General features: G+C 46.1%; 1 pseudogene; it reads right to left on the minus strand.

Moving 5' to 3' along the window:
• Positions 1 to 11,190: 11,190 nt before the first annotated feature.
• LOC101602583 lies at positions 11,191 to 14,881 on the minus strand (annotated as a pseudogene).
• Positions 14,882 to 23,447: the final 8,566 nt, after the last annotated feature.

The following is a 23,447-nucleotide window of genomic DNA, read 5'->3' on the forward strand; positions in this document are numbered from 1 at the left end:
GGAAGAATAGCTTAGTGGTTTAAGGCATTTGCCTACAAAGTCAAAGGACCCAGGTTTGATTTCCCCAGGACCCATATAAACCAGATGCATAAGGTGGTGCACGCATCTGGAGTTCATTTGCAGTGGCTGGAGACCCTGGCACACTCATTCTCTCTGTCTGTCTGTCTCTCTCTCTGACTCTCTCAAATAAATAAAAACTTAATAAAATTATTAAAAAATTACAAAAGTGTGGGTAGAAACAAACACAAAACTAAACCCAAGATGCAGTGGTACCATAGAAACCTTTATCCTTGAAGATGGCCTAAAAGATTGAACCCTCAACAGGAGTATGTCAGGAGCACCTGAAAAGAAGGGCCTTGGAGAGGGTGGGCTGAAGCCTCACCATAAAACATTTGGCCCTGGCCTATAATGCTCAGTACCAGAAATCAGTTGCTACCCACAATGGGTTGTTGATCAGAGACCTGCAAGGTCCCCCAAACAAGACAGGCTTCTGTCAAAGTACTTGATTACCAGCCTGAGGAAAAAGGTAAGACCCTATTGCTGAAGGCATCATATGCTGCTGACACAGAACACTGAAACTGTTTTTCTTTTTCAGAAGGTAGCAAGAGCCAAAAGAGATAGACTTCCCCTCGCACTTCAGCCAAGCCCCAGCTAAAAGCACAGAGAAATTGGGGAGAAGAGCAAGAGTGGGCTTCCATGGTGAGCCTGACAGTCAGAACCAGGGTGAAAGAGACCCTTGAGGATACTCAACACTTACTATGTAATCTCAGGGTGGCCTTGAACTCACAGCGATCCTCCTACCTCTGCCTCCTGAGTGCTGGGATTAAAGTCATGTGCCACCACTCCCAACTATATTGGTTTTATACTTAATCTTATCCAAAAGGCTGAGAAGCAAGCAATCATCACATAGTGTTGACAAAGAAAATGTAAGTAATGTGATTCTGTGTCAGTTTTGGAAGGCTTGCCAGAAGTACTGGTTATTAGGGTTCTGATGAGATGGTGCTCACAATGGATAACTTCTCATGGAAAATATGTTCCCGGTAATTGTTTGATAGATTCCTGATATTTAACCTGCTCAGTCACCACCTTCCCCCCCCCACCAGAAGAAATATAAGTTATGTCACTTTTAAAGTTGCCAGAAAGTTGAATGAGATGGAGACTATAAAAGTATTCAATACACGTCAGCTTTTGTGACTCATGTCAGTCAGACGGCCCATTTCTAGCCTTGTCAGTAGACCCTGATTCTCAGAATATGTTTCAGCCTCATCAAGACGTTCTCCTGTCAGTAAAAAACTAAGCTTGCCCTTTCCATCTGTCTTCCTCTAAACTTTAATTTTAGATAGAGTACTGTAATCCCTATGTTTACCAACTTCAACAGGTTCCCTGGTTTTAAATTTTTAATTAAATTAATTTATTTATTTGAGAGAGAGAGAAAGAGGCAGATAGAGAGAATGGACACACCAGGGCCTTGAGCCACTGCAAATGAACTCCAGAGACATGCACCGCCTTGGGCATCTGACTTTACGTGGAGAGTGGGGAACTGACCTCTGGTCCTTAAGCTTTGCAGGCAGGTGCCTTAGCCGCTGATCTCTGTAGCCCCAGGCTCCCTGCTGATTTTTAACTTGAATTTTTATTTCCTTCCTCTCTGCCCTCCTTGTGTCTCTTCCTCCCTCTTTCCCTTTCCTCCCACCTTTCCTCCTTCTCTCCTTGCTTACTTCCTTCTTTTCCCTAATTCTTGTTTTACATACGATGTCATTTCTTTTTAGATGAATATACTTATTTGAATAATTCTATTTTTTTTTTGCCTGGCCAGTTAAACTTCATTGCTAGAGTAGTCAGTCATACTTTGCTCATTCTAATGAATATCAACCTTGTTTATAAGTGCAGCTGGGGCATGGCTTGTTACTAGCCCTGTCTTAAGGAAAAAAATGACCCTTATTTTCTTTTCTTTCTATCTTACCCCATGTAAGAAATTTCATGTTATATCACAACTGCAAACACACATACATTCAAATGCACAATTGAAACTGAAATTCCTGAAACTAAACTTACCTGTATAGGTTAGTTTTACTTTCTCTTATCATCTATTTTTATTTTTGAAAAATACTGCTGATAAGCCTCAAACTTGATTTAAGAAGAAAAAAAAAAAAAACACCTGTTGTAAATGAATATTTTCATGGTCAAAGAAGTTGTGATGCCAGTGAAGATACTCAACAGTGGAGACTGCAAGCCTTATATTTGGCCAGCCAGGCCAAATGAGCCAACGGGTGCAATAGTGGCACGTCTGTCATGGTGGAAACCAACTGCCCTCTAATTGGACAGGAGGCCCGATCCATGGGAGGGAATACAACCCTGATACTGAAAACTTAAAACTTAATGTTCATACCCTTATATTAATGCTACTCTCACTTTTGGTAGAGAATCTTCTCTTTTCAGATGGCAATGACCTTGGGATGACTCAGAAGGCATCGTGGTGCTGGAAAGAAGTGACAGAGGAGTGCTCAGCAATGCAATATCTCTATCTCACCTTCCAAGTCTCAGGGTCCATTGTAGAAGAGGTGGCAGAAAGAATGTAAGAGCCAAAGGAAGGTTAGGACTCCTTACAACGTGCTCCCCCCAGACACAAAATGGCCTGGATATCCATGACCTCACAGTGCCCAACACTACCTACACAAGACCATCATAAGAGGAGGAAAAGACCATGACATTAAAATAAAAGAGACTGTTTGAGAGGGGGAGGGGATATGATGGAGATGGAGTACATTATCATGGGATATTTTTATAATCATGGAAGTTGTTAATAAAAAATACTTGAAAAAGAAGAAGAAGCAGCAGCTGCGATGCTGTGACTGGCATGCAGGAAACTTTGCAGACTGTCCTTCCCACCTGGGAAAGAGACACTCTCTTGGCTCCCGTCATCTTCCCAGTGCTGCCAAGTCGTGGTCCCTCTTACACACCTGAATCTTGTGACCCTGTGTCTGTTCTATTTGCTTCCTTGAGACAAGGTCTCTCACTGAGCCTAGAGCTTGCTGGTTTTTATTTTCTTTCAGTTTTTTGAGGTAGGGTCTCACTCTGGCCCAGGCTGATAGATTGTCACTATAGCCTCAGGGTGGCCTTGAAGTCACAGTGATCCTCCTACCTCTGTCTCCCAAGTGCTGGGATTAAAGGCGTGCGCCACCACGCCCGGCTCCTTTTCTTGACTAGACTGATTGACAGGGATTCTGACTTCGACCCCCTCAACCCTGGGTTACAGGCATGCGTGGCCATGCCCCGCTTTTTATGGGCATGCTGGAGATCAAACTCACATCCTCATGCTTGGGTAGCAAGTGCTCTTACCCAGTGAGCCATCTTCCCAGCCGACTGCTTTTCCTGTTAGACTTTTCCCAAAGTTACCAGGAACAAAAGTAATAGAGGTGGTGTTGATTAGAATGTGAAAAACCCTGCCTCACCTCAGTGACACTAATGAGCTAATGCTGGCTCAATTTGAGTCCCTCCCTTCATTTTATGTTTTTATTTTCTTCTGTTTTAATTTTTTTTAAAAATATTTTATTAATTTAGAGAGAGAGGGCATGCCAGGGCCTCAGACACTGCACATGAACTCCAGACACATGTGCCACCTTGTGCATCTGGTTTATATGGGTACTGGAGAATCGAATCTGGGTCCTTAGGCTTCACAGGCAAATGCCTTAACTACTAAGCCATCTCTCCAGCCCTGTTTTAAATTTTTGAGACTTCTTTTGAAAGTAGTCGGTGCCACCTGTCACATGGACAAAAACCAGGAACTGAATGTCTAAGCTGTGTTTTATTTAGAGTCAGCAATGTGAGAAGACAGTGGACTAACATCCTAAAGGTCCATCTCGCATCTCTTTGGTCAGTAGATTATACAGTGACAGTACACAGAGGCAGCCAGTCATTTTTAGAGTTTCCTCATGGCCCTCTGGTCACGTGGTCAGTTGTCTCTGGGATTTATGATGCTGGCATTTTCTCCTGGTCACCTCTCCCAATGTCTGGTGAGGACGCAGCCTTCCCCTACCTCATCATCATCTCTCTGTACAGCAGGGGAAGTTCCCACCCATGAAGGTCACTATTTCTTCACTCCCCCTGAGCACCGTGGATGATACCAAGGTTGAAGGGGAACTCAGAGCAAACCATTAACAGTGAGCATGTGCACACTCCTTCCTGCAGAATAACTACAGATGTGCTCTTAGAGACTGTGTGGTGCCCTCACCAGTTTCACTTTGTAGCCCAGGTTGGTCTTGAACTCATGATAACCCTCCTGTCTCAGCCTTCCAATTTCTGGGATTTCCGGGGTAAGCCACACTACCTGACTGTTGTCCTGTCCCCAGAAGGAAATAGAGTGGCCTTTTACTTCCCAGCTTCCCTATAACCATCTGCCATTCAGTCATCCATGGATAGAAAAGGTAGTTCTGGCCATGATGATGGTCCCTCTTGATCATAGAGATGGCTGTTCCTTCTCATGTTCCCTAAATGATGCAGTATAATCATTATTCCCAGAGCATTTCTAGTTTATGGGAAGCTTTGGACATGGGTTATATACAATTGATATACTATTTCTTATAACAGACTTCAACAAATGAAGATCTTGACAGTCTGGAGTGTGGTCCAAATACCAATTCCCTGCATCAGCTGTATATGCCTTTTGGACTTCTAAATATCATGAAATGCTTCATAGTCTGTTTCCATGATTAGCTATGATTTCTAGTTACCAAGTCCAAAGCAAACGATTTTAACCAATTCCTTTAGGGTAAAAAGTAGGTATGCCCCATTTGGGGGAAGCAGCTCTGAATTTATGGAAGACTAGCTCCTCTAATTTTGCTGTACTGAAGTGGACACACTGCTTCTAGGAGCAGAGCCTGAGAAACAAAGATAGTTCTTGGGATATCCATGAATGGGCTAGCTGCCTCTATCAGTAGCTAATGCTTGAAGTTTATTTTTCTTTCTATCTTATTTATTTACTTATTTTAGAGAGGGAGAGAGAGAGAGAAAATGAGCACACCAGGGCCTCTAGCCACTGCAAACAAACTCCAGATGCATGCACTACCTTCTGCATTTGGCTTACATGGGTACTGTGGAATCAAACCTGGGTCCTTAGCCTTCACAGGCAAGTGCTTTAACTGCTAAGCCATCTCTCAAGCTCTGAAGCTTAGTTTAGTAAACCCTCTGCCTCTTCTGTCACTGCTGCTCTGATCTGAGGCTTAGCTTCCTCTGCATACTGGTACTCATTGGTACTGTTTCAAAACGTCAAAGACCAGTAACACGTGAATAAGTAGTACATTGTATGAGGAAAGGATATGTTGGATAATCTTTAAACATGTATTAAAAGAGGGAACTCAGGGGTATGACCCATTGGACTCTGTTGATCTAGGACACACATGCACCCTGATCACAAATGAAGTCACACTCAGCCCATGTGTTGTCAACAACAATGGCCTTCAGTTATTGTCCTGTCTTCAACATTATGATCAGCACTTCTCACACATGTATGTTGACTTGGAGACGAGAGTCCCACCAGGCCACTGAGTAAACTGGACAAAGAGTATAGATGAAGATCACGCTGCCTCTCTAAACATTTCTTGTCAATATTGGTCATCTATGCTGTTCAGGCCAAGCTCACACCAACACAGAGGAAACTTATTCACAATGTTTTAAGTGGGCGGATTACAAGACTAACTTTAGGGCAGGTTGTAAGTGAGGCACTTAGCATCTCAAGGCAAGAATATCAAAACAGATATTTGTAAGGTCTATAAAAATAGTCCCACAGTTCTTCTCCATAGTTCATTCCCATATGTGGTAGTTTGAATGTATGTCCCACAATAGACTTGGATGTTTTATTAAAACTTGTTACTTGGATTTTCAGCTGCCTGGCTAGTGGAAGAAGTGTCACTGGGGAGTGGATCCTAGAGTCCAGCCCAAAGGTGTGTTTGGGGCAGATTTGATTTCCAGCCTGTTATGAGCATGTAAGGACCAGCATATGGTCCAGGGACAGTTTAGATAAATAAGTTTTTTTTTCTTTGTGTGTGAGAGTAAAAATGCAAAGTCAAACTTTGTAAGCAAAAAACTAAGAGTAAGCTGAGTACAATGACATAGTAAGAGATTAGCAGAAGGTGTGTGTGGAACCCTAGATAAGTAGTGGAAAATATAAAAACCCCAGCTGCTCAGCAGCCGTTGTCCCAGTCCTCCCGACACTATGACTGACTGAACGGCTGCTCAGCAGTCCTGCCTGAGACCTCCGCGAGACGCATCACCGATCCGAATTCATCTGCCTGACACGCTGTCCGAACGACCGAGACTCGCCTTGAAACACCGCGAACTGAGAGAAAAGTCGGAGCACGGACCCGCGCCACCAGGTTGTAAAACGTCAGAAATCTCACAGACCGAGTCTCGCGTTGAGACCGAGTCTCGCGATACTGCGTCCCAAGTCTCGCGATATCAGGTTGTATACATGTTAGACTCGTTAGAAATATTCTTGTGTTAGTAGTGATGAATATAATTTGGTTATATATTATATTAGCTATAATATTAGTTGTGATAGTTTGGACTTGCTTGTGTGTGACTTTCATCCCAGTAAACTCCTTTGCGAGTACACCAGCGTCTGAGTATTATTGACCTTCGTGGGCGGAATCCTCTCAACCAATCATCTTTGAGAGTGCTCGCAACACAGCCTTAAGGTATACATAGCAGTCTGAGCTCTGGTTGAGTCTCTGCTGCTTGCTTGTGCTTGCTGCTTCTGATGTTTGTTAGCTGGTAATGGTGTCTCTCTGTTTGGATTTATAAATGGGAGCCAGCTTCTTCTGCCATAGATGGAATGAAAGACCCAGAAACTAAATTAATGCCATGAAGGGATTCAGTAAGGTGCTGCTCTGGCTGGGCCTAACTTTCAGGTTTTCCGTTTAGGCAGAAGGCAACCTCCCTGACATATGCTTGGGGAAGGTGCCCACCCAAAGGCCAGAGTCATCCCTAGCCTAGACATGCCCAGGACATGCCTGAGGCCTTTCCTCTCTGCTCTTTCTGCCCCAGCCAATCACAATGAAGACTACCTCATCTACCTGGGGTTCCCCTAGCTCCTACCTCTGTCCTGCCCCCAACCTTGTCTGCCAAAATCGTCCTGCCTCTGTCCTGCCCCCAATTTTGCCTGCTGAAATCCCAAGCCAATCAGAAGAATACTGTTTAAATCAACCAATCATATATCTATCCCCCACCTCCTTGTTCGAGTTTCTATATAAACCCTGCCCTCCCACTACTCAGGGCTCTTGTATGGATCCACTGCGTTGGTGAAGTCAAGGGACCGAGTTTAAGCCTGAATTAAAGCTCCTTGCCCTTGCATACGTGTTTGGTTCTCCTTGGTGGTCACTGGGGGTGCCAAGAACTGGACATAACAGGAACTGCCCCTTGGATATGTAAGCAGAAATCAACCTTTTCCCTTATAAACTGTGTCTGGTTTGGATGTTCATCCCAGCAACATGAAGCTGACTACAGCAGAAATTTGTACTGAGAAGTGGGATGGAGTTGCTGGGATGAATCTGACCACTGGATTTTGGTCTTTTGGAACTTGTGTGATAGAGAAATATATATGGAATTGGTTGCTTGTGACTGAATATGCCTTCAAGAACAATAAGCCAAGTTTTATGGGCTATTCTGGTGAGGGTTTGAAAATGCTAAATGAAGAGAGAATTGTATTTGGAGGCTTAGCTTTTGAATTTTCAAAGGGGAAGGAAAGACCACAGAGAACTTTGTTGGAACTGGGCTACTGGCATAAGGGCTAGCTGTGTTCTTCTGCCCAAGTTTTTTGTTTTTTTTTTTTTCTTCAAGGTAGGGTCTCACTCTGGCCCAGGCTGATCTGGAATTCACTATGGAGTCTCAGGGTGGCCTCAAACTCATGGTGATCCTCCTACCTCTGCCTCCTGAGTGCTGAGATTAAAGGCATGTGCCACCATGCCCAGCTATGCCCCAATTTGATCAAGATTTTTGAATTTGAAAGCAATTTGATGTGCTTGGCAAAAGATATAGAACTCAGTGATACAAGATTTAAAGTTGGAAAAATTCAAGCAAGTTTAAAGGCATAGAGACTGATTTTATGTTATTAAAGCTGCTATTGTTAAGGATATTAATAGCACTCAGGAAGCCTCAACTACTTTGCATTGAAACAATGGAAAGGATGCCTAAGGTGTTTCCAACCAGGAGAGACTAAATGGTAAAAATGCAATTCTTTTGTAAGAAGAAAACCCCTGCTCTTCCAGATCACAATTTATTTCATCTGTAGATCAATATAATGGCTGTGTCCTACATACCTGGGATTGCTTTCAGAAGCATGGAAAAACGCTGTGTGGAAGTGGGGTCATAATGTACACATGGTTCCAGGAGTCACTGCTGAGATGTGACAAGTGAATCAGGGCTTGATAAATCTTCCATTGGAGCCCAGTGAGGCCATTGTCCGAAGTTAAATAGTAACCTCTGCTAAGATGGGGCATGGGAAACAGAACATTCCTGTTCTAGAGGCTGGAAAGGCCAATGTGTGGAGTTGAAGATGGACCATGACTTGCAATGGAGACCTGAAAATGTTTTGGATATATCAGGACTGTGCAGAGGCTACCATGGAGAGCTGTTGGCTAGGGATGGAAGTTTTCCCTGGCTACTCAGCCCAGCTGGAGGGCTGCAACTGGAAAATGAAGACACTGACACTGGTTATAGAAATCAGACTTGAACTGTTATAGGAAGTAATGGATTCAATGAGTGAAATCAGGCAAAACTATGAGAGAGAGAGAAAGAGAAAGAGAGAGAGAGAGAGAACACCTTTATTCCTGCATGGACCCCTGCTAGCTAATGCTAGAAAGACAGAGGCCCTGAATTCAGTTTGTGTTAGACTTATATACATTTTACAGTCCCGTGTCTGAATTCTCCTGCACTTAGAGAGGGGAGAGATTTGCATCCATAAATGTAGGATTCTGTCAAATAAGATTAAGTACAGGCAGGTGTCTCCTGAGATAAGGAAGTTACATATTGTAACTACCAGGGTTAGTTACCAAGGGGTTATGCTCAGAGTCACAGAATTCTTGTTAGCTACCACCAAAGGAATATCCCCTGCTGCAGTTTCAGAGTAAGCAAGTACATCTGTCACTTTACTGAAAGTTCTAGCTGCATTTACATTTCTTATAGACACATTGATTATAGGCCATCCAAACTAATATAAGATAGAAACATTAGATATATGGTATGTCTTCAAGAGAACTATAGATGTGTGATGTTTACTTGATGGTTATTGACTTGGCATTGGTCCAGTCTCTCCTTGTTATGCCTTATAACAATGGAAATATTTGCTCTCTGCCACTATATGTTGGAAGTATATAACTTGTTTTGATTTTGCCAGATTCACAGTTAAGAGACAGTCTTAAATCTCAGAGGAGACATGAGACTTTAGAACCATCTTAACGTTGGTAAAGATTATGAGGACCTTTGAAGTTGGAATGAATACAATTTACAATGTGAGATGGTCATGAGTCTATTGGGTACTATTGGGGGGGGGGGATGTGGTAGTTTCCCGCTGCCTCACTGGTGGAAGAGGTTTCACTATGGGTGGATCCTGGGGTCCAGCCCTAAGGTTTGTTTAGGGGTGGGTCTGATTTCAAGCTTAAAGATCTGCAGGGAAGTCTGAGCTTTGGCTGAGTCTCTGCTACTTGTTGCCAGTTTTGTGCTTATTGCCTTTGGTATTTGCTGGTTGGTGATGGTGTCTGTCAGCTTGGATTTGTGAATGGGAGCCAGCTTTATCCACCATTCTTTTTTTCTTTTTTAACCAGTCCATATTTTAATTCTTAAATTTTTTGTGTTACATTTTCTTTATTCATTCATCCAGTTGCTTCCATATTTTATCCATTGGTAGTAATGTTGCCATGAATATAGGAGCACAGAAGTCTCTGTATCATGATATCATTTCCTTTTAGCATATAAACACAAATGGAATTGCTATGTTTAAGGTTTTGGATAACCCACCACACTGTTTCCCATAATGGCTACATTAATTTGCAATCCCACCACCAATGTATATCCATTTCCTTTTATCCACATTCTTGCCAACACATTTGTTTTCTTAGGTATAAAAGTCATTTGATATCTTATATTCATGGGTTAGTGTATTTATGTACTACCCAAGTGATCTAACAATTCAATACCATGTCTGTTAAAGTTGCAATGTCATTTTTCTGTAGAAAAAGAAAAGATAATCCTAATGTTCATATCCAGGTTTTTAAAAAAATTGAAAGCTGGGCATGGTGGCGCATGCCTTTAATCCCAGCACTCCGGAAACAGAGGTAAGAGGATCGCCATGAGTTTGAAGCCACCCTGAGACTCCTTAGTGAATTCCAGGTCAGCCTGGGCTAGAGTGAGACCCTACCTCAAAAAACCAAAAAAATAAAATAAAATTGAGCAAAAGGAACAAAGCTAGAGACATGATACCACTAAAAATCTCTTACAATGTTAAAATAATCAAAACAGCATGGCACTGGCACACAGCAAACATATATTAGTTTACAGAAGATGAAACCCAGAGATAAACCCTGTTAACTGTTCTCAGACGAGCTAATATTGGAGAAGTTACCATCTTAGATTGTGCTGGCAAAGCTGAAGGTCTACAAGCAGGTTAAGAAAATTGTACTCTATGTGTCCATCAGAAAAAAGTCCAATTTTAAATGGTTTTCCTTTAGACTAATTCTTAAATTCTTGACATTATAAAACAAAACTGAAATTATTTATTAACATTCCATTCTACTTTTTATCAACAAACAGAAATAAAATCCATGATCCAAAAAACCCAAACAAAACAAAAAACAGGGAAAAGCTTATAAAACAAAATATGGATATCAGAATTAACAGCTAAACAAAGAATGTGAGTTGTTTTTTTATTTGTTTGTTTGTTTGTATGTTTTTCCAGGTAGGATTTCACTGTAGTCTAAGTTGACCTGGAATTCACTATGTAATCTCAGGGTGGCCTCAAACTCACAGTGATCCTCCTACCCTGCCTCCCTAATGCTGGGATTAAAGGTGTGTGCCACTATGCCGGGCTGAGAATGCGATTTTCTTAAATTATTAGAGGATGATAAAGTATAGAAACTGAACACTTACAAATTACTTAAAACCTGTAATCGCTGATCAGAAATTACACAGTTGGACCATGGGAAAACAGCAGAAGGGGGTTATGAGTGAATCTACAGTGTTCTAGCTGCACCCCATTCCCTTCTCAGAAGAAAGCCTGGCATTAATTGGATACTGGGACAGACTAATACTGCAGCAGAGCCAGTGACAATGACCTGCCTTTCAGAAGAACCTTCTACCAGGTTGTCGAATTTGATCTGGACCCCAGACATCTGGCGGGTCTCTTTGGCACCTGATTATATTAAGTTATTTGGAATGATGAGTTCATGGGTGGCTTGAGTAGATGCATCCAAACTTGCCCAATAGCCTTTCACCTCTGGGGAGCTGGAGTCAATGCCTGTGAATCCTGACCTGCCGTGCATCATTGCAAAGTGAGACTGTTGTCTTGTACCTGGTTCAGCTTGGCCACATCAAGCGGAGAAATGTTGCATTGTTTTGAATGGAGCTGGTGTCTAGAAGTAGCCCCTGTAGGTCGTGGGTGGTGTGGGGGCGGCTGGCTGTATCGCAGCAGTGGTCTTGACCTTCCGTGCAGATGACTGGCAAGCTGCCCAGCATGGGCTGGGACAGAATGGTCATGACTCTCCCTTGCCAAGACTGGGAGAGCCTCTCCAGCATGACCAGCTATAAACTTGAAATAAATCCCTTTCTCCCATAAACTGTACCTGGTTTGGAGGTTCATCCCAGCAACATGGAACTGACTACACCACCATATTTCATTCGTTTTTTTTTTTGTTGTTGTTTCTTGCTTTTGAGGTAGGTACTCATTCTAGCTCAGACTGACCTGGAATTCACTCTGCAGTCCAAAGCTGGCCTTCAAATTCACAACAGTCCTCCTTCCTCTGCTTCCCAAGTGCTGGAATTAAAGTTGTATGCCATCACGCCCAGACCATATTTCATTCTTGTAGTTCATTCCCATAGTTCATTCTCACATAGGTGAAAGGTGATTATCATATGAAAGAGCAACTATTTTCTTTACTTCCTGACATTGTGACTTATGGCTCATGGTCTTAACAATATGGCTTTTATAGAACTTTGTTCTTACTCTGTTTTAAGGGTATTTTGTTGTTATTTATTGTTGTTTGAAGAATGATGTCACAGAGCACAGAATGACTTGGAATATACTTTCTAGTCCAAGATGGCCTTAAATTCCAGGTAATCCTCCTATCTTGGCCTTTGCAGTGTTGGGGTTAAAGGTATGAACCTCAACATCTCTCTGATTTGACTTTTTTTTTAAAAATTTTTTATTTATTTGAGAGCGACAGACACAGAGAGAAAGACAGATAGAGGGAGAGATAGAGAATGGGCGCGCCAGGGCTTCCAGCCTCTGCAAACGAACTCCAGATGAGTGTGCCCCCTTGTGCATCTGGCTAACGTGGGACCTGGGGAACCGAGCCTCGAACCGGGGTCCTTAGGCTTCACAGGCAAGTGCTTAACCACTAAGCCATCTCTCCAGCCCTGATTTGACTTTTTTCCCTTAAAGAACACAGAGGTTGTGTACATCCCAGCTTGTTCACCAAGTGTAATAGGTTCCCATTTTTGCACTTTATACTTTTTTCCTTCCTTTCTATTTCTAATTTTATGTGGGAAGTTCTCTCTTCCTAGCTGACTGAGAGATATGTTTGGTTGATTCTTTTTCTCTCAAACAAATATAAGTCTGCCCCGGCCAGTGGGGAGTTAAACAAGGACTCGAGGAGAAACTAACCTGGGTGGGAAAAGGCAAACAGACACAAGAAGGAGACCATGCTAGGTGTTTGTCAAGGCCTAGAGATTTTTTTTTTCCACATAGGTTTATATAGGATTGTAGGGGAAAGGGGATATGGTCGGGGCAAGGAGTTATAGGGGAAAGGGGATGTAGTTAAGGCAAAGATCACAGAGTTACTGGTTAAACTGCAATGTCTTTGTTTCTTCATCAGCTACCAGCAGGATGGGGAGTGTTTAGCCAGGTGTATGATCCTATTGTTTCTGGTAGTTGAGTATTAGGTGAGGAGGTAGAAAGTTAACTTGCTATATGGCAGTCTTTGTTTCTGGTAGTTGAGTATTAGGTGAGGAAGTAGAAAGTTAACTTGCTATATGGCAGTTTCTGTTAACATGGCCAGGGTTTGGTTCATAGCTCCCAACATAAGTCCTTCATTGCTACTTTAGTCAGCCATGTTTCCTTCTAGTGCAATGAAAGTCTAGGGTCATTATAAATATAGGACATGATTCAATTCTAGCCCATCTCCAAAAACACTGTCTTCCATGCTTTTTAAATTGTTACTACATGAAGGACTTCATATGCTACTTAGCAGCTGACACCATCTATATTAGATGAAAACAAAGTTTCCGTAAACCAAACATATCTTTATATATTTGGCCTATTCTCTTTTCTCTTATTGTTTTTTAAAATATTTTATTTTTACAGAGAAAGAGAGAGAGAGAGACAGACAGAGAGAGAGAGAGAGAGAGAGGAGAGAGAGAGAGAAAGAGAGAAAGAGAGGAAGAGAGGGAGGGAGGGAGGGAGGGAGGGAGGGAGGGAGGGAAAGAATGGGCACAACAGGGCCTCCATCCACTGCAAATGAACTCCAGATGTGTGCGCTCCCTTGTGCATCTGGTAATATGGGCCCTAGGGAATTGAACCTGGGTCCTTTGGCTTTGCAAGCAAATGCCTTAACTGCTAAGCCATCCCTCCAGCCCTCTCTTATTGTTTTATTTGGAAACTTGCCACAAATTAGATTTGGTGAGCTTTAATTACTTGGTTTTGTTTTTGATTATTCAAAGGATGGGCCTGCCACCATGAAACAAACAAGCAAACAACATTGCCAGCACAGATCAAATGTCTTCTCAGAGCCCGTTCTCCTCACCAGCCAGTATGAGGGGAAAGCACTTTCTTTGTCCCTATGGCCTTTACTTTGCTGGAAAACTGAGGTCTTCCTCATTCAGCTGACTGGTAACCTCTTTCTATTCCATTTTTTCTATTTAATGTATGTTTCTAAATTGAATGGAATATAATAAAGGTCCTAGGAAGGGTGGTTTGGAGTGTTAAAGTCCTCTTCTCCTCAGAAGTCTGATTCAGCTCATTTTGGCTCTTTTGAGTCCTCTCCCCAGGAGGAAATACTGTTTGTGCTGGTATCCCTAGTTTCCCCATTGCTACTAAGCTATTGATAGAAAATGAGTAATGTCCATGATATTGGTCTGTAATGAGCATGCAGCCTTTTATCCCTTGTCATTATTCCCTAAACACATGTAGTAAAAACTCTTTATATAACATATATATCCTAGATTATTATAAACAGTTTAGGAAAAATTATTGTTACTAGCTGATGGACTTGACCATAGGAGGATTTTTGGTACACTTGGTGGTGGGGTAGGTTTTGGACTTACCAGTATTCCATAATGGTTGAGATTCTGTTCCCTTGATTTTTCACTTAACCACTCAAGAGCAGGGTATTTTGTTTTGTTTGGGTTACCAAGTAAAGAGTAATATGTGAAAGGTAATTCTTATGTATTAGGGCAAATCTCTACTTTATTCCCTGAGGTTTTAACTCATTGGTGACCTTAGTATGCCTTTGGTAGATGTTTGTTGTTTGTTCTGTCTGCTTTGAAAATTATTCTCACCCCATATACAAAAGGACTGCAATTTTACCCAGAATACGTAGAATTCCAAGTATAACTGATTACACTTGGCTGCTATCATTCTTCCTTCCACTGTTCCTTGTATTCCTAGGTCCTCCTCCTTCATTGTGATTTGGCCAAGTTAATCATCTTATTGGCAGATTCTTTGTGTTTGTGACTGGGCTCCCTGCCCCTGGATCACTGCACTCAGCTGTTCCATCTTAACTGAAGACAGATCCAGAGAATCTTCCCTAGGCTCACATCTCTGTTCCGCTGTGGTAGTCATCCATCTTGGTATTTGCTATTTTTTTAAATTTTTTATTTATTTATTTTTTTGTGGATGACTCCTCTAAATACTGACACTGCACAAACTCTCTTGAAGTACTTCCCTAGTGTTTCATTTGGGGGACATACATTTGTTAGAATTAAGTTTTTCTTTCACATACAGAAACCTGACAATAATTAGAAATTAAATGAGAGCAAGTTACTTTCTCTCATGGTGGCATCCTAGAGGTGGCTGCTTGACAGTTAGCAGTGACCTCAGCCTGTCGGTTTGCTCTGCTCTCCTCAGTGCAGGGCTTCTGCCTCTTGTCCAAGAGGGGTTCTTCTATCTCTCCATTTCCTCTGCATTCTTGTCAGAAGCAAGGAGAGAAAACTGGAAAATCATACCCATTCCTTAACAGGGCTCTTCCTCAGAATTACATTTGCCTAACACGCTCTGTCACATTAGAGCCTTGGGCAGACCTTACTGCAGAGCAGGCGGGAACACGTGGTCTCTGTGTTGTGCTGTCCGGTGTCCAGGTAGTTTAACACGATGAGAAGGTGAAAAGGAATGGATATGAGAGATACTAACAGTGAGTGCCATACACCCTACCTTTCCTCCCATTTTGCCACTCTGACCAATTGAAGAATTGTCCCCCTCTGACCTTCCCCATCACTTTCTTTGTACCATTGTTACAGCCTTCAGCTTAGTGCACCTCACATGGCACAACAAGCTAATCAGGCAACTCTGTGCTTTTTTATATGGTACATAATACTTTAAAATGGGTTAGGGTGGGGACAGAGCAGCTGTCTCAGAGGACAGAGGGCTTGTACTGCAAACGTTAGTCCCAGGGCTGGGATATCCCAAACAGGAGAGCAGGACACTGGAGCAGTGTCTGCAATCCCAGCACGCATGTACAGGAGGACACTGGATCAGGTGTCTGCTGTCCCAATGCACATATACACGAGGAAGCTGGAACACTGTCTGCAGTCCCAGCACACATGTACACAAGGACACTGGAGCAGTGTCTGCAGTCTCTGCACACATGTACACGAGGACACTGGAGCAGTTCTGCAATCCCAGCACACATGTACATGAGCACACTGGAGCAGAGTCTGCAATCCCAGCACACATGTACACGAGGACACTGGAGCAGTGTCTGCAGTCTCTGCACACATGTAAACGAGGACACTGGAGCAGTTCTGCAATCCCAGCACACATGTACACGAGCACACTGGAGCAGAGTCTGCAATCCCAGCACACATGTACACGAGGACACTGGAGCAGTGTCTGCAGTCCCAGCACACATTTATACGAGGACACTGGAGCAGTGTCTGCAGTCCCAGTACACATGTACACGAGGACACTGGAGCAGTGTCTGCAATCCCAGCACACATGTACACGAGGACACTGGAGCAGTGTCTGCAGTCCCAGCACACATGTACACGAGGACACTGGAGCAGTGTCTGCAATCCCAGCACACATGTACACGAGCACACTGGAGCAGTGTCTGCAATCCCAGCCACATGTACACGAGGACACTGGAGCAGTGTCTGCAATCCCAGCACACATGTACACGAGGACACTGGAGCAGTGTCTGCAGTCCCAGCCACATGTACACGAGGACACTGGAGCAGTGTCTGCAATCCCAGCCACATGTACACGAGGACACTGGAGCAGTGTCTGCAGTCCCAGCTCACATGTACACGAGGACACTGGAGCAGTGTCTGCAATCCCAGCCACATGTACACGAGGACACTGGAGCAGAGTCTGCAGTCCCAGCACACATGTACACGAGGACACTGGAGCAGTGTCTGCAGTCCCAGCACACATTTATACGAGGACACTGGAGCAGTGTCTGCAGTCCCAGTACACATGTACACGAGGACACTGGAGCAGTGTCTGCAATCCCAGCACACATGTACACGAGGACACTGGAGCAGTGTCTGCAGTCCCAGCACACATGTACACGAGGACACTGGAGCAGTGTCTGCAATCCCAGCACACATGTACACGAGCACACTGGAGCAGTGTCTGCAATCCCAGCCACATGTACATGAGGACACTGGAGCAGTGTCTGCAATCCCAGCACACATGTACACGAGGACACTGGAGCAGTGTCTGCAGTCCCAGCCACATGTACACGAGGACACTGGAGCAGTGTCTGCAATCCCAGCCACATGTACACGAGGACACTGGAGCAGTGTCTGCAGTCCCAGCTCACATGTACACGAGGACACTGGAGCAGTGTCTGCAATCCCAGCCACATGTACACGAGGACACTGGAGCAGAGTCTGCAGTCCCAGCACACATGTACATGAGCACACTGGAGAAGTGTCTGCAGTCCCAGCCACATGTACATGAGGACACTGGAGCAGTGTCTGCAATCCCAGCCACATGTACACGAGGACACTGGAGCAGTGTCTGCAGTCCCAGCCACATGTACACGAGGACACTGGATCAGTGTCTGCAGTGCCAGGACACATGTACACAAGGACACTGGAGCAGAGTCTGCAGTCCCAGCCACATGTACACGAGGACACTGGAGCAGAGTCTGCAGTCCCAGCACACATGTACATGAGCACACTGGAGAAGTGTCTGCAGTCCCTGCACACATGTACACAAGGACACTGGAGCAGAGTCTGCAGTCCCAGCACACATGTACACGAGGACACTGGAGCAGTGTCTGCAGTCCCAGCACACATGTACACGAGGACACTGGAGCAGTGTCTGCAGTGCCAGGACACATGTACACGAGGACACTGGAGCAGTGTCTGCAATCCCAGCTCACATGTACACGAGGTCACTGGAGCAGTGTCTGCAATCCCAGCCACATGTACACGAGGACACTGGAGCAGTGTCTGCAGTCCCAGCCACATGTACACGAGGACACTGGAGCAGTGTCTGCAGTGCCAGGACACATGTACACGAGGACACTGGATCAGAGTCTGCAGTCCCAGCACACATGTACACGAGGACACTGGAGCAGTGTCTGCAGTCCCAGCACACATGTACATGAGCACACCTGAGAAGTGTCTGCCGTCCCTGCACACATGTACATGAGGACACTGGAGCAGAGTCTGCAGTCCCAGCCACATGTACACGAGGACACTGGAGCAGTGTCTGCAGTCCCAGCTCACATGTACACGAGGACACTGGAGCAGTGTCTGCAATCCCAGCCACATGTACACGAGGACACTGGAGCAGAGTCTGCAGTCCCAGCACACATGTACATGAGCACACTGGAGAAGTGTCTGCAGTCCCAGCCACATGTACATGAGGACACTGGAGCAGTGTCTGCAATCCCAGCCACATGTACACGAGGACACTGGAGCAGTGTCTGCAGTCCCAGCCACATGTACACGAGGACACTGGAGCAGTGTCTGCAGTGCCAGGACACATGTACACAAGGACACTGGAGCAGAGTCTGCAGTCCCAGCCACATGTACACGAGGACACTGGAGCAGAGTCTGCAGTCCCAGCACACATGTACATGAGCACACTGGAGAAGTGTCTGCAGTCCCTGCACACATGTACACAAGGACACTGGAGCAGAGTCTGCAGTCCCAGCACACATGTACACGAGGACACTGGAGCAGTGTCTGCAGTCCCAGCACACATGTACACAAGGACACTGGAGCAGTGTCTGCAGTGCCAGCACACATGTACACGAGGACACTGGAGCAGTGTCTGCAATCCCAGCCACATGTACACGAGGACACTGGAGCAGTGTCTGCAATCCCAGCACACATGTACACGAGGACACTGGAGCAGTGTCTGCAGTCCCAGCCACATGTACACGAGGACACTGGAGCAGTGTCTGCAATCCCAGCCACATGTACACGAGGACACTGGAGCAGTGTCTGCAGTCCCAGCTCACATGTACACGAGGACACTGGAGCAGTGTCTGCAATCCCAGCCACATGTACACGAGGACACTGGAGCAGAGTCTGCAGTCCCAGCACACATGTACATGAGCACACTGGAGAAGTGTCTGCAGTCCCAGCCACATGTACATGAGGACACTGGAGCAGTGTCTGCAATCCCAGCCACATGTACACGAGGACACTGGAGCAGTGTCTGCAGTCCCAGCCACATGTACACGAGGACACTGGAGCAGTGTCTGCAGTGCCAGGACACATGTACACAAGGACACTGGAGCAGAGTCTGCAGTCCCAGCCACATGTACACGAGGACACTGGAGCAGAGTCTGCAGTCCCAGCACACATGTACATGAGCACACTGGAGAAGTGTCTGCAGTCCCTGCACACATGTACACAAGGACACTGGAGCAGAGTCTGCAGTCCCAGCACACATGTACACGAGGACACTGGAGCAGTGTCTGCAGTCCCAGCACACATGTACACAAGGACACTGGAGCAGTGTCTGCAGTGCCAGCACACATGTACACGAGGACACTGGAGCAGTGTCTGCAATCCCAGCTCACATGTACACGAGGTCACTGGAGCAGTGTCTGCAATCCCAGCCACATGTACACGAGGACACTGGAGCAGTGTCTGCAGTCCCAGCCACATGTACACGAGGACACTGGAGCAGTGTCTGCAGTGCCAGGACACATGTACACGAGGACACTGGATCAGAGTCTGCAGTCCCAGCACACATGTACACGAGGACACTGGAGCAGTGTCTGCAGTCCCAGCACACATGTACATGAGCACACCTGAGAAGTGTCTGCCGTCCCTGCACACATGTACATGAGGACACTGGAGCAGAGTCTGCAGTCCCAGCCACATGTACACGAGGACACTGGAGCAGTGTCTGCAGTCCCAGCTCACATGTACACGAGGACACTGGAGCAGTGTCTGCAATCCCAGCCACATGTACACGAGGACACTGGAGCAGAGTCTGCAGTCCCAGCACACATGTACATGAGCACACTGGAGAAGTGTCTGCAGTCCCAGCCACATGTACATGAGGACACTGGAGCAGTGTCTGCAATCCCAGCCACATGTACACGAGGACACTGGAGCAGTGTCTGCAGTCCCAGCCACATGTACACGAGGACACTGGAGCAGTGTCTGCAGTGCCAGGACACATGTACACAAGGACACTGGAGCAGAGTCTGCAGTCCCAGCCACATGTACACGAGGACACTGGAGCAGAGTCTGCAGTCCCAGCACACATGTACACGAGGACACTGGAGCAGTGTCTGCAGTCCCAGCACACATGTACACAAGGACACTGGAGCAGTGTCTGCAGTGCCAGCACACATGTACACGAGGACACTGGAGCAGTGTCTGCAATCCCAGCCACATGTACACGAGGACACTGGAGCAGTGTCTGCAATCCCAGCACACATGTACACGAGGACACTGGAGCAGTGTCTGCAGTCCCAGCCACATGTACACGAGGACACTGGAGCAGTGTCTGCAATCCCAGCCACATGTACACGAGGACACTGGAGCAGTGTCTGCAGTCCCAGCTCACATGTACACGAGGACACTGGAGCAGTGTCTGCAATCCCAGCCACATGTACACGAGGACACTGGAGCAGAGTCTGCAGTCCCAGCACACATGTACATGAGCACACTGGAGAAGTGTCTGCAGTCCCAGCCACATGTACATGAGGACACTGGAGCAGTGTCTGCAATCCCAGCCACATGTACACGAGGACACTGGAGCAGTGTCTGCAGTCCCAGCCACATGTACACGAGGACACTGGATCAGTGTCTGCAGTGCCAGGACACATGTACACAAGGACACTGGAGCAGAGTCTGCAGTCCCAGCCACATGTACACGAGGACACTGGAGCAGAGTCTGCAGTCCCAGCACACATGTACATGAGCACACTGGAGAAGTGTCTGCAGTCCCTGCACACATGTACACAAGGACACTGGAGCAGAGTCTGCAGTCCCAGCACACATGTACACGAGGACACTGGAGCAGTGTCTGCAGTCCCAGCACACATGTACACAAGGACACTGGAGCAGTGTCTGCAGTGCCAGCACACATGTACACGAGGACACTGGAGCAGTGTCTGCAATCCCAGCTCACATGTACACGAGGTCACTGGAGCAGTGTCTGCAATCCCAGCCACATGTACACGAGGACACTGGAGCAGTGTCTGCAGTCCCAGCCACATGTACACGAGGACACTGGAGCAGTGTCTGCAGTGCCAGGACACATGTACACGAGGACACTGGATCAGAGTCTGCAGTCCCAGCACACATGTACACGAGGACACTGGAGCAGTGTCTGCAGTCCCAGCACACATGTACATGAGCACACCTGAGAAGTGTCTGCCGTCCCTGCACACATGTACATGAGGACACTGGAGCAGAGTCTGCAGTCCCAGCCACATGTACACGAGGACACTGGAGCAGTGTCTGCAGTCCCAGCTCACATGTACACGAGGACACTGGAGCAGTGTCTGCAATCCCAGCCACATGTACACGAGGACACTGGAGCAGAGTCTGCAGTCCCAGCACACATGTACATGAGCACACTGGAGAAGTGTCTGCAGTCCCAGCCACATGTACATGAGGACACTGGAGCAGTGTCTGCAATCCCAGCCACATGTACACGAGGACACTGGAGCAGTGTCTGCAGTCCCAGCCACATGTACACGAGGACACTGGAGCAGTGTCTGCAGTGCCAGGACACATGTACACAAGGACACTGGAGCAGAGTCTGCAGTCCCAGCCACATGTACACGAGGACACTGGAGCAGAGTCTGCAGTCCCAGCACACATGTACATGAGCACACTGGAGAAGTGTCTGCAGTCCCTGCACACATGTACACAAGGACACTGGAGCAGAGTCTGCAGTCCCAGCACACATGTACACGAGGACACTGGAGCAGTGTCTGCAGTCCCAGCACACATGTACACAAGGACACTGGAGCAGTGTCTGCAGTGCCAGCACACATGTACACGAGGACACTGGAGCAGTGTCTGCAATCCCAGCTCACATGTACACGAGGTCACTGGAGCAGTGTCTGCAATCCCAGCCACATGTACACGAGGACACTGGAGCAGTGTCTGCAGTCCCAGCCACATGTACACGAGGACACTGGAGCAGTGTCTGCAGTGCCAGGACACATGTACATGAGGACACTGGATCAGAGTCTGCAGTCCCAGCACACATGTACACGAGGACACTGGAGCAGTGTCTGCAGTCCCAGCACACATGTACATGAGCACACCTGAGAAGTGTCTGCCGTCCCTGCACACATGTACATGAGGACACTGGAGCAGAGTCTGCAGTCCCAGCCACATGTACACGAGGACACTGGAGCAGTGTCTGCAGTCCCAGCTCACATGTACATGAGGACACTGGAGCAGTGTCTGCAATCCCAGCCACATGTACACGAGGACACTGGAGCAGAGTCTGCAGTCCCAGCACACATGTACATGAGCACACTGGAGAAGTGTCTGCAGTCCCTGCACACCTTGCACGAGGACACTGGAACAGGTGTCTGCAGTCCCAGCACACATGTACAGGAGGACACTGGAACAGGTGTCTGTAATCCCAGCACACACATACATGAGGACACTGGAGAAAGTGTCTGCCCCCCAGCATGTGTACATGAGGCCACTGGAGTAGGTGTCTACAGTCCCTGCACACATGTAGAACAGGATACTGGAGCAGGTAACGACTCCAATCCCAGATATGCATGCCCACAACAATAGAGATGGCTCACATGAATCTGCCATAAGTTTCCAGAGCAGCTAGCCTATCAAATGTTGTAGTGAGCCATGAGTGACCATCTTCAAAGTATGTAAATAGCAAAGACAGACTCTCACAGGTTGTCTGTCCACCTTCACATGCACACTGTGGTAAATACACTCCTGTACTCACACACACGAACACACAGATGCTCAGCATTTGTTACCATTCATTCTTCATGGTCAAATTTATAGCAGAGAGGAAGAAAATGATATTACTTTAAAAGTATATTTATTTTTATCAGTTCAGCACCTGGTGGACAGTAGACATATGTAGTGCATTGAATGTGAATGTATGTCCCCCATAATCTGAGGTATATATATTTGGTTGTTCAAGGTAGGTCTCACTTTAGCTCAGGCTGACCGGGAATTCTCTATGTAGTCTCAGGGTGGCCTCAACTCACGGTGATCCTCCTACCTCTGCCTCCAAAGTGCTGGGATTAAAGGCGTGCACCACCACACCTGGTTGAGGTATATTTTTAAAGAGAGGGATAATTGGCACACCAAGTCCTCAGGCACTCCAGTTGAACTCCAGACACTTGTGCCTCTAGTGGACCTGTGCAACCTTGCACTTTCCTCTCCTTTGTGTCTGGATAACATGGGATCTGGAGAGTTGAACATGGGTTCTTTGGCTTCACATGCAAGCCCCTTAACCACTAAGCCATCTCTCCAGCTCCTGAGGTATTTATTTGTTCATTTATTTTTGTTTTTTCAAGGTAGGATCATTCTGGTCCTGGATGACC

This window comes from Jaculus jaculus, chromosome 5 (genome assembly GCF_020740685.1).
Source record: "Jaculus jaculus isolate mJacJac1 chromosome 5, mJacJac1.mat.Y.cur, whole genome shotgun sequence".
Taxonomy (NCBI): Eukaryota; Metazoa; Chordata; class Mammalia; order Rodentia; family Dipodidae; genus Jaculus; species Jaculus jaculus.